We start from the raw sequence: 13031 nt of genomic DNA, 5'->3' as shown, positions 1-13031 counted from the left end.
CTTATTAGTTGATTGAATATTTTATCACTATGAAATATTCTTTTTTGTCTTTTTGAGTAACAATGATTATTTTTGCCTTAAAATCCATCCTGTCGAGTGGTAAGATTGCTTCTACCACTTGTCTTCCTTCTGCTGGCATTTTCCCAGTTACCTTTTTCCATCTCTTTATTTTCAATTTTTCTGTATTACCCTGTTTTGCTGTCCCTCATACAAAAACACATGGCATGACTCTTTTTAAACTCAATTCAAAAGGCTCTGTCTTTTAGCAACAAATTTAATATAGTCATATTTATTATGGTTACTGATATAGTTGCACATTTCTACCAATTTACCTTGTGCCTTCTATTTTACATGCTGCTTTTGTGTTTCCTTTTCATCCCTGCTTTTTGGTTAGCTGCTAGCATTTTACTTGTTCCCAACTAATTTTTCTTCTAATGACTTGAAAAGTATATGTTTAGCTCCTGTATCTTTATATTTTTATACACATAGTTATGCATATTATTAACTGGCATCGAGAGCTAATTGGTGTATAGATAAAACGAGGCTCCTAGCATGCTTTTACTTCTCTCTCCTACCTCCTTTCCAGACTTCATAACTCTCCATCCTGAGTTATCTCAGATTTTAGTTTATTATTATAGGTTTATTGTTATAATTTATTTAGACTTAAAAGTAAACTTTACTGATTATCTTGCTCACCTGTGCTTCTTATATCCTTTTTTTCTTCCCAGATTTATTTTCTCTTTGAATATATTTTCTACACCAGTGGTTTCTCAACCAGAGATGATACAGCACCCCCTCCGACTGTGGGGTTGTTGTGTATTGTCACAGGAAGGAGAAATGCTACTGGCATTTAATGGATGATGGTCAAGGACACTAAGCAACCTGCAACGTGTGGATCAGTCTTACCCAATGAAGAATTGTTCCACCCTAAATGCCAATGGTACCCTGTTGAGAAAGGCTAGTCTATGTGGACAGTGAATTATAAAGTTTTTGAATCTGTTTTTGTGTCTTAAAATGTCTTTATGATGCCCTCACATTTGCTTGCAGTTTGGCTGGTTAAAGAATGTTTTAAAAAAAAAACTTCAAATTATACTTAATGGAGTTTAATGGAGCAATAAAAAACACAAGTCGGGCAGCCTCCGGAACCACAGCAGATTCAGAGAGACTTCAGGGGTGCCTCATGGTCAGAGCAAATTTATAGACAAAAAAAAAGAAAGCGACCCACAGAAATTGGAAGTGAGGTGAAGAAACAGCTGGATTGGTTATAGGTTGGCATTTGCCTTATTTGAACAGAGTTTGAACACTCAGCAGTGTATGAGTGATTGAAGTATGGCTGCTGGGATTGGCCAAGACTCAGCTACTGTTACAGATGCATACTCCTAAGTTAGGTTTTCAATCTTGTCTATCAAGTTAGGTTATGGTTAGTTCACAAGGACTCAAATACAGAAGTACAGAGTCCTTCTCAGGCCATATTTAGTTCATTTTAACAAGAATCATAAGTTCACAAGTATTTTCACCAGAAAACTTTAAAGATGTTATTCTGTTTTCTTACTTACCATGTTGCAGATGGAAAGTCTGGTATCAATCTTATTCCATCCTTCATAATTTTTTTCACTCCAAAAAGATTCAGAGTTTCCTCCTTATCCTTAGTGTCCTGAAATTTCATCATGGTTTACTTAGATGTCAGTCTTTTTACATTCCTCCTGTAAATATTCACTGGTTCCTCTCAATATGAGTATTTCTAATTTCTAAGAAATTGTCTTAAATCTTTGCCTTGTTTTAGGCACTCTTCTTCTTTAATTTTCTTCTCTCCTCTAATTCACATAAAGCAGATAGTGGAACTTTTACATCTGTCGTTCATGTCTCATGACACTTTGTTCATTCTTTCCATCTATTTATTGTTTGGTACTGCATTCTGAGAGAATTACTTAGCATTGATAGTCTGGTTCACTGATTTACTCTCCAATCCATTTTGCTATTCAACCCATCTGTTGAGATTTTTATTTCAAGAATAAAATTTTTAAATTTATAAAACCTCGATGCATTTTTAATTTTTTTTAAGTGAATGCAGTAGGCTCTGCCATTTGTCCAAGATATACAATAATACTTACTCCAGGTCTGGTTCTGTTTGCTCTCTTTACTTCCTCAAGGGTAAGTTCTTTGCTTTGTTGCTTTTGATGTTACTGTTTCATGTGTTGGGTTTCCCAAATATCTGGTGACTCTTGTCTATGTTTTTATTTTGAAGTTTAAAATTTCTTGTCAGCCTATCTGAAAGTGCTTTCTCTGTTCACCACAGTCTAACTCCAGGGATAGTAATATAAATTTATTTTCTGAACTTGGAGACCTCCGTTTCTCAACTCCCCCACCCAGGATACAGTATTTGCATTCAGACTTATTGCTGTCATCTGTGGGGAGACACTTATGTAACTTACTATTTAGCCAAAGCAGGGTGGATGGGGGGAGCTGGTCACCATGCCTGACTGCTTCTATTGCAGCACTCCACATCAATCCCCTATCTCCCCATCCTCTCGGCTGTAGGTATCTACCACCTACCCTTGGAATGACACCCATTATTTACTGCCTTGGTGTGTTTTAGGCTGTTTTCACTTCTCTTTAATTTCATTTTTTGTAGTTTCTAAACCACTGGAGGCATGTCTTCCTGATTTTCCTATGGTTTTGGAACACACACACACACACACACACACACACACACACATTTCTGTTATTTCTAGATATTTAGAGGTGGGGTGAGGCTGCTGTTAAGTGTTCCATCTGCCATCTTGACCCAATCACCTGTCTATCACTTTTATGAGAAAAAAATGGTAATAGTTACTACTGGGACCCTCCTCTGTTTCAAAACAGCTGTGTTTCTGCTGTGACTTGGTGTCCTCTGGCTGCTCCTCCTTTTCTTTCCAGGCCTGCCTTTGTGGGAAGGCAGCCACAGTAGAAAGACTGACTTAGCATAAAGAGCGAGGCAGAGGGGACAGAGCAGAGGCTGAGGAGTCAGATAGGCCAATTGCTAGCTCTGTGACCCTGAGCAGTGGTTGCATTAGCAGCAATAGTAGTGGTAATCTATTAAGTAATGAGCATGTACTGAGTATCTGCTTATGTCCCAGGCAATATGCTATATGAACTGTAATCCCTGATGCATCCTAGAGGTGGGATTATGATTATCCCTGTTGTACAGGTGAGAAAAGAGGCCAGAGGGGTGAGTCTCAACGTCATCATCTGTTAAACAGGAATGATAAGCCCTACCACTCAGTTTCATTATGGCAATTAGCGTTAACATAACGCCAGGCATGTACTGTACGCTAAATACCTATTTGCGAATAGGCAAAAGTGTAATATATGTAAAATACCTGGCACATACATAGTAGGTATTCATTAAGTGGAAGCATATTACTGTTATTATCATTATCCTTATTATTAGCATTCACTGAGATAATGACATTCAAGGATTTTATGTTCCTGGTTTCAACTATGTAAGAACACCACCACCCCTCCCACCTCCAGATCTATGACATGGACTGATTTATAACTTTGCTAAGGCACGAATTTGAACTACAAGTAGCAAGGCTGGTGAGTGGGAGTGGAAATGTGCCCAGCATCTGTCTTCCAAAATGGCTTTATGTTTGTAATATATGACGCCAGTTAACCCTTACCGCCACCCCAAAAGGCAAGTGTCATTATTCCAGTTTTATAGGATGATAAACCTGAAGAAATTGCAAGCTATGAGAGTCCTAAACAGGGCATTGGTTTAGGACTCCAGGCTAAGCAGTCGGATGGACAGACTTCGTTCTTTCTGACTCCAGAAACAAACTCTCTGGGCCTCAGTTTCTTCTTCTGTACAATGGGCCTTACAGTGACCCTTGTCAACTCAGTTGGAATTCTACTCATCACTCATCCTTCAATGCCTAGTACAAATGCATTGTGCCACTACCAAGGATTAGAATCATTCAGGCTGAACTGTCCCCACATGTCCCCACATTCCACCACCTCCCCTGGCCCTTCATTCATCAAAAGCATCACATATTGCTAAGAATCAGCTGATGGTACATGCATCTGCTCCCACAACCAAACGGAAAGCATGGCTTATAAACAACAAATATTATTAAGAGAAGCACATGAGATGACAATGAGGCGACTTCCCCAAATCTTAGAAATGAGGCTGACCTCTGATAATTAAATGCTTTGTAAAAATGTGATGGAAATAGAGAAATATGATGTCCCTTGTTCCAGTGATTAAGCTGCTGACTCTCAGCTCCAAACCCACCTTTCCACACCCTGCTCTGCGGTGCTGGAGCTGGAATTCGGAAAAGCTGCACTTCTGCTTCACCAGCAGCTCTCAGTCTCTGCTAATGGGAGTGCTCAAGGGGCTACAAGTCTAGAAGAGGAAAGGGACTTGCTCTTTTCTGTTTGCTTTTCGTGGAATTCTTTTGAGCATCTCTTATTCACCTTGGCAACAGCAGTGCAGTGTCTTCTTGCAACACCAGCTGAGTCCAGTTTGCAGGTTTCTTCAAAACTTGCAGACCAGTTTCTAAGTCTTCATAATTCCAATGTCTTTCCTTTGTTCCTTTCAGCTCTAGAGGTGGTAGATGCTTTCTGCAGTCGCTACCCCCATGAGACCTTAGAGTTCTTTTGATCCTTTCCAGGGACCTACTTAACAACTTTATACCCAGTTAACAATTCTTTATATTGACTTCTGTCTGTTAAAAGAACTGGTGTGGTTTCTCTCTCCTGACTCAGCCCCGGTTGACACATTCCCTTGAAGGAGCAGAACATCCCTTGAGACAAGAAACCTAAATAAAGACATAAAATCTTCAAAGAAAGATAAATGTCCTTCAGAAAAGGCTTTGTCAGCCATAGGTGCCTGGACCAGGGAGGGTCAGAGAATAAACCCCAGGATGACATCCTCAGCAGTGACAAGAGAACAGACCATCACTATTGATAGCCTGAATGACTGTAAAGACCTCTGCTATAGACTGAAGGGCTGCTCCCTGTGCCCCTGTCCCCCAATCCATTCATATGTTGAAAACTAATCCCCAGCGTGATTGTATTTTGAGTGGGGACTTTAGGAGGTGATTAGGTCATGAATGTGGAGTCTTCATGAATGGGATTGGTGCCCTTATAAAAGATACTCCAGGGAGCTCCTTTCCCCTTCTGCCATGTGAGGGGACAGTGAGAAGATGGGCATCTGTGAACCAATAAGGTAGCCCTCATTAGACGTTAAATCTGATGACGTTTTGATGTTGGACTTCCCAGCCCCCAGAACTGTGAGAAATAAATATGTGTTGTTTATAAGCCACCAGTCTAGGTATTTTGTTGTAGCAGCCTGATCAGCCTAAGGCACCCTCTACTGGAGGATAAAATCACCCATTAGCATCTGCAGCCGGCTGCATTTCTTGCTTCTTTGAACACAGGAGCCCTTTGATGGTCAGGCATAGCCTGGATGAGCGAAGCAAACTGTTCATCTTATACAGGTTTGGGGAAGAATTTGTTTTGGGATGAGATTGGTTTCCAAGCAGAGAGAGGGGTGATACCAGCCTGAGAAACATACTCACTGCAGTGAATCCGCGGCCACTTGGCTGATTTTCAAAGCACATACTATCACTGATGGGTTGGTTTCAGACGCAGATTCAGTGAGATGAGCTGCCATTAACCTATTAGGTTTAAGACCATTTCTGGTGGTGACTTATTACTAAGGCCATAGAACAACCAGTCTTTTCCTATGAGGGTGGGGGCTTTTTAATATTCATGTCCCACTTGGACTTCTTGCTTCCATCTTTGTATTCCATAAGCTAGTCTCAACACATTCTAGTCACAGCAACCAACTAGATCTTTTTCAAAACTTAAATCAGATTTTGTCATTCCCCTGTTTATAACCTTCCAATGGATTCCTGTTATACGTAGAATAAAACTAAACTTCACGCACGGCTAACAAGGCCCTTAGTAGCTGTCTTCTCCTTAACCCTTCTCTTCTCTTCTCTCTGTTTTTGTAATCCAACCACCCAGGTGAAGTCATTTTTTGTGCTGTTCCTTCTACCTGGAACACCCCACCCTTTACTCCTTGCCTGGAAAACTCCTATTCATCTATCAGGTCTCAATAGAATCATCACCTCCACAGAGATGAACTCCATGATGACACTCTCCTCCTGCTTTGATTGCTGGAATGTGGTGAGGTGAGCCTAATCATTTTCCTATAACATTTATCACAGTTTATAACTACATTGATAGATCTGTTCACTTGTTTATATGCTGCCTGTCTCCCCTGTGTCACTGTGAATGCCAGAAGGACAGGGACCACGTTTGTTTTGATCACCAACATACAGCCACTAGCTAGCAGACTCCGAGCACTCAACAAATGTTTGTGGAAAGCACAGACAGATGCTCATGTGTGAAGGTCTTCCTGGAGAAGCCAGAGCCTCGCCACATGGTCGCTTCCCGCAGCCAGCCCTCTGTAGCCGGGCCCTCACTTCCTCTATCATGGCTGCCTCAGTTTTTCAATGAATGGGCAACTGCTGTGGACAAAACAAGTCAGTTCTATAAAACTCAGCAAGGTATCTAGTGAAGCAAAGTGACCATAGACAAGTTAAGGGACCCTCAACCTGCCCCAGGCTCTGGGTTCCAGGACCCAGCTAGAATTGAAGAGGATGGAAGCAATGGATGGTGAGACGGGGCCTGGAGTCAGCAAGACTAGCTCATTCTCCGCACCCCAACAAGCCCCGCTACACACACACACACACACCTGTTCAGGCCATTAAGACCAATGCTCATTGACTGAATACCTGCTCTGAAGTAGAAGCAGGACCTTTACTTGCTTTTCCTCAGGTAACCCCTGCACCAGGCCCATGAGTTAGTTCCTACTGTTACCCCAGGACCCACAGGATGGATGGCAGTATTCAGCCAGCATAGCCACACTAACTGTTAGAATATCAAAATTCTTCCATATTTGTTGGTAAATAGTAGCTGCCTCAAACCAGTTCCCCAGCAGCCCTGACCTCATCTTCCACCTCCAATCCCCTCATCTGCCCACACTCCAGTAAGTAAAAGGGATAAAGCCTCGGCTATACTGTAGGGGAGGCAGAGGGACTGTCTCCTGGGACCCTGTGGGGTGGGGTGGGGGGTGCTGTCTGTTCTGAGCTGTCAGTACTGGTGCTTCCCTGGGTGCTAAATGTTTTGCATTGTTCATAAGGACCGTCTGCTTTGTCCTACCCAAACAAAATGTTGTACTATGGTAATGTCGTTACTGTTGGACAAGCAGATACTGGGGGCCAAGCTGAGCACTGGCTGGGGGCTTATCTCTGGTTCAGACAGATGCAGGGGATTCTAAGGCCAGCCACCCAGCCAGTCTACAGCCTCCCTGAGCTTGAATACAAAAAGCAGCAAACTCACCACCAACTCAGCCTGGTTACCATTCTCAGAAGCACTGACTCCTTTCTATGTGTCTGCTCTGAGTCAGGCCCTGTACAAGAAGACTTGCCCAGGGGCACTCCAGAAGCAAAGAAGGGGAATGTGATGGTTTCCAGGGCACAGACCTGGAAGGTCAGAGTCCATTTGTTCAAGCCCTGGATCTGCCACTTGATAGAGGTACAGCAAATGACCTAATCTCTCTGTCAGCTTCCTCGTGTGAGAAATAGAAGTCATAACAGTAATTCCTAATTCAGGGGGTCGGGGTAAAGGTTAAATTAAATGTAGTATGTAAAGTCCCTAGGAGTAAATTAATGTAAAATCCTTAAAAGAGCCCCTGCTCCCCACCCCAATAATGTATTGCTAAATGGCAGCTGTTATTTTTATTTACTGTGTGCATTAGAAATTTTGCAAATCTCAGCCAGCTGCAGTGGCTCATGCCTGTAATCCCAAAACTTTGGGAGGCCAAGGCAGGAGGATCACTTGAGTCCAGGAGCTCAAGACCAGCCTGGACAACATAATGAGACCCCATCTCTACAAAAAAACTTTAAAATTATCCAGGCATGGTGGCGTGCTCCTGAGTACTAGGGAGGCTGAGACAGGAGAATTGCTTGAGTCCAGGAGGTCAAGGCTCTAGTGAGCCATGATCGCGCCACTGCACTCCAGCCTGGGCCACAGAGCGAGACCCTGTCTCAAAAAAAAGAAAAGAAAAGAAAATCTTCAAATCTCATTGCTTTGCCAATGCCCCCCCGCCACATACACACACACACACCCCCCCACATCCTGGCTTGATGTTGGAAGGTGGCTTCCGATGCCAGGAGAGGGCGCTGTTCTCCCGCAGGTAGCTTGAGCACGCCCTCCCAGGGCTGACAGCCTCTGCTCGCCAAGAAAGTCCGGCCCCTTCCTGGGCTCCACTCACACGAATACACCAAAACTCCCCCAGTTCCTGGAAGAACGATCTTCGCAAATTAAGTTATCATGAGTTATGTGAACCCCTAGCCTGCAAGCACTGGTGCTAGACTGGCTGGCTGCCTCCTGCCCTTTTGCTTCCCGTTTCAAGAACCAAGTCACCATGCATTTTCTTAATGATACTTTATTCGCCTGTTTTAGCCATTTTTCTCCTCTTTCTATCTGAGGCAGGGAGTGGTCTTGAGGGAGACAGCACGCTATTGCAGAAAAGACAGAGGTCTTGAAATTAAATAGAGCCGGGTTTAATTACTGGCGCTACCACTCAACAAGGTAACTGAGGGCATATGTCTAAAGACGCTGTGCCTGTTTCCTCGTTTGTAAAATAACGGTGATAGCAGTATGTGCTTCATAGAAACATGAGGATCAAATGAGATAAATCATGTAAAGACCTTAGTACATTGTCTCGTCTATATCCAGGATTAATAAGTGTGAAAAAAGAATGAAGAATGAAATGGCCAGTGAAATCTTGTTTCCACTGAGTAGTATAAAGAGAAAGACGTGCACTTTGAAGTCAGACTGACTGGGTACCAGCCAGGCTGTGGTGCCTTAGCAAGCTTTTCACATCTCTAATCCTCAGTCTTTCTCATCTGCAAAATGGGCACACTAATATGCCATAGAAAGTTGACAGTTTTAAGTGTGACAGTGTGTATAACAGCCTCCAGTGTAACTTTCGGCACATAGTAAAACCATGATAAATGCTAGTTCTAGGCCGGGGGCGGTGGCTCAAACCTGTAATCCCAGCACTTTGGGAGGCCGAGGTGGGTGGATCACGAAGTCAAGAGATCGAGACCATCCTGGTCAACATGGTGAAACCCTATCTCTACTAAAAATACAAAAAATTAGCTGGGCGTGGTGGCACATGCCTGTAATCCCAGCTACTCAGGAGGCTGAGGCAGGAGAATTTCCTGAACCCAGGAGGCGGAGGTTGTGGTGAGCCGAGATCGCGCCATTGCACTCCAGCCTGGGTAACAAGAGCGAAACTCCGTCTCAAAAAAAAAAAAATGCTAGTTCTAATTTCTTTTAGCAGATAAATGAAGGTTTTGAGATTTATGAACTACCATGTGAAAATCCTCTTGGGATGGGTATGGTGGTTCACGCCTGTAATCCCAGCACTTTGCGAGGCTGAGGTGGGCAGATCAGTTGAGGTCAGGAGTTTGAGACCTGTCTGGCCAACATGGTGAAGCCCTGTCTCTAATAAAAATAAAAAATTAGCTGGGCATGGCAGCAGATGTCTGTAAACCCAGCTACTCAGGAGGCTGCGGTGGGAGAATTGCTTGAACCCAGGGGGTAGAAGTTGCAGTGAGCCGAGATTGCGCCACTGCACTTTACCATAGGCAACAGAGCAAGACTCCATCTCAAAAAAAAAAGCCTCTTGGTGTGATGGCAGGGATTGTATTTGACAATAATTCTATGTGAGAAGGGTCATGATTAATCTGTGTTTAACATTTAAGTATAAATGAAGTTCATAGAGACCTTCCATTTACCCATAGATCATTTTTGTTTATTCAGTGATGCAACCATTATTTTACATGGTCAAAATAAGATATTGACCCATATTATGCACTGAAATAGATATGTTCTAGGTAGCAGAGATACGGCTACGAACAAGACGTAAATCTTTGCCATCATGGAGGTTACAACTGTTGTGCAAGTCATAAAACAAAACAAAACAAAATATTACGATGACATGCAGTGCTAGGGAGAAGATTAGAGCAGATTAAGGGAAGAGAGGGATGGAGGGGCTGGATGACAGGAGATAGAGTTGTCAGGGAAGACTTGGAGGAGGAGATAACAGAGCGTAGCCTGAATAAAGTGAAGACGGAAGCCACGTGATGAGGAGGGGAAGAGCATTCCAAGAGAGGAAAGCACAAGTGCAAAGGCACAGAGGTGAAAAGAATGGTGTTCACAGAACGGGAAATTAGCATGTGAGACACAAACAGTAAGTTACGGGGAGAGCAGGAATAGATTGAATCTAAGAAGTAAAGTGCCAGATCATCTAGGATCTGGTAGACCATTGTAAAGATTTTGTTTCTAAGCTGCCCACCACTCTAAAGATGGGCCACGTTGGCTGGGCATGGTAGCTCAAGCCTGTAATCCCAGCACTTTGGGAGGCTGAGGGAAGCAGATCACTTGAGGTCAGGAGTTGGAGACCAGCCTGGCCAATATGGTGAAACCCCATCTCTACTAAAAATACAAAAATGAGCCAAGCGTGGTGGTGCACACCTGTAGTCCCAGCTACTTGGGAGTCTGAGGCAGGAGAATCACTTGAACCTGGGAGGCGGAGGTTGCAGTGAACCAATATCGTGCCACTGCACTCCAGCCTGGATGACAGAGAGACTCTGTCTCAAAAAAGAAAAAAAAAAAGTCAAATGGTTTAGAGAACTAAGAGGGGTAGATAATTCATTCACACAGTAAGTACTTAGGGAAGGCCTCCTATAATTTTACAATTTTGTAATTTGCAATTTATTGAGCACTTACATGCAGACATTCTGCTAAGTGTTATACATTTATAGTGATCTCACTTCTCACAACAATCCATTAAGACTGGTATTGTTCTTCTCCCCATTGTACACATGAGGAGACAGGCTCAGAGAGATCTAGTAACCTACCCAGGGACACACAGCTGGTAAATAGCACAAAGGTCTATAAGGTTACAAAGCTCAGAATCTCTACTTTGCTGTCCCATGTGCCAGACACAATTGCATCTGTGTAATCATGACATTCAGCTGCAGGTACTCCTCCTATTTGATCCCAGCCTGAAAACAGGGCACCTGAACTTAGTTGCCCAGTGGGAGCAGCTAAGGTGGAGAAGAGGAATCTGGAACTCTGTGCTCTTGTGCAGTCTTGGTGGAACTGTCAATCAAGGTGCCTGACCTTCTTTTCTAAAGTGTGGATGTGTTACCAGAGCTCAGCCAATCGAACCCTTGCTCCAGGCACTTTGACTCATCAAAGAAAGCTCTGGTCAAGAAAGGGGAGAAAAATATGGATTTGATTCACTTGCCTGCCTAAACTCTCAAAGCATCTCCGCTTTCTGTTCTTTTCTAAGCCTGATTCTCCAGCTTCCTGTTACCTCTGTGAGTTAGACACTAGCCTGCCAATAACATCCTTTTTGAGTAAAGTTAGCCAGAATTGATTCCTAAGACTTGCAATCAAAGAACCTGCACTGGCAATATCAGGAAAAAAAAAAATGACACAATCTTGTAAAGCTAAAGTGAGTGATTCATGCTTTGGATAAATGTGTATTAAGGAGGGCCAGGACTAGGGTGAAGCAAAGTGAGGCATCCAGGGTACAAAACTGAAGGCTTTCATCCTCAGTGTTGTTTGAGTGCAGGGTTTGCTCTAACAGCCCTCCCTGCTATCAAAGTTAGTAAAAAAAAAGGAATGGAAAAATATCATTTCTCTTTCACATAAGAGTATGAAATGAGTGTCCCAAGTCGGCAGGTAGCATTTGGCAACTTCTGTGCTGTGGCTCTGCCTCCTAACACATCACCATCATCACAAGGCTGGGGCCAGCCAGTGAAAAGGAGAAAAAGTTACCCCTGCCAGGGCTTTAGCAATGTCAGCTCTTTTTTCTTTTTTTTTTTTTGAGACAGAGTGTTGCTCTCTCGCCCAGGCTAGAGTGCAGTGGCATGATCTCAGCTCACTGCAGCCTCCCCCTTCCAGTTTCAAGCGATTCTCCTGCCTCAGTCTCCTGAGTAGCTGGGATTACAGGCACGCGCCACCACGCTGGCTAATTTTGGTACTTTTAGTAGAGACGGGGTTTCACTATGTTGGTCAGGCTGGTCTCAAATTCCTGACCTCGTGATTCGCCCACCTTGGCCTCCCAAAGTACTGGGATTACTGGTGTGAGCCACCATGCCTGGCTGAGTATCAGTTTCTTTATCTGCAAACCGACAGCTGAATACACAGTCCAGGATTGTAAGAATCTGCTAGACGAATGATTAAAGTATAAACTTTGGAATCCAACAGGCAGAGGTTGACGTCTTGCTCTGCCCCTCACCAGCTGTAATATCTCGGACCCTCTCTGAGTCTCAGTTTCCTCATCTGCAACGAAGGGATCAGGATGCTCCCTCCATTGCAGGGCTGCTGTGAGCATGAAGGAAGACAGCAGGAGTGAGTCCTTGGCGCGGTGCCCGGCCTTGTTCCGATCCGCAGGTGCAGTGACGAATGCCACCTCCCACGGATCCCTTCCAACAGCACAGCTGAGTTGTACCCTTCTGCCTCTGCTCAGCGCCCACGGTCAGCCCTGGGTGCCGGTATAATTAGCTCCAACTCGGTGGTGAGCAGCGCGGCTGCTCACAGCCTCTGACACGACTGTCACCTCCCACTCGGTTCCCCAAACCACAGCGATCCCCACTGTTGAGTGTGTGGTAAGTGCCCTCTGGGCACAGGGCGGAGTGCCACCAGAGGACCGCTTACAACTCACAACCTATGATTTGACACAGGGAACCAAAGCCTTTTCTTTCACTCTAGGACTGCATACCAAAAAGAAAAAAAAGTTTCGGGGGGAAAAAGAAAGCTGCTTCTTGGGTTTGCTGGAAAATCACATTCCTCCAGATCCTGTAGCCGGCGGGGGAAAGGAGTCCTGTTTCTTTTAGAGGCCTCTGCTAGAGGGGCGGGGACGGCCGGCGTTTTTCCTCTCTACCGGTAGCTGC

This window comes from Aotus nancymaae, unplaced genomic scaffold (assembly GCF_030222135.1).
Source record: "Aotus nancymaae isolate 86718 unplaced genomic scaffold, 86718_ANA_hifiasm-v0.15.2.pri h1tg000029l, whole genome shotgun sequence".
Classification (NCBI taxonomy): Eukaryota; Metazoa; Chordata; class Mammalia; order Primates; family Aotidae; genus Aotus; species Aotus nancymaae.
The sequence above is the reverse complement of the archived record's forward strand: the minus strand, read 5'-3'. Positions refer to the sequence as shown.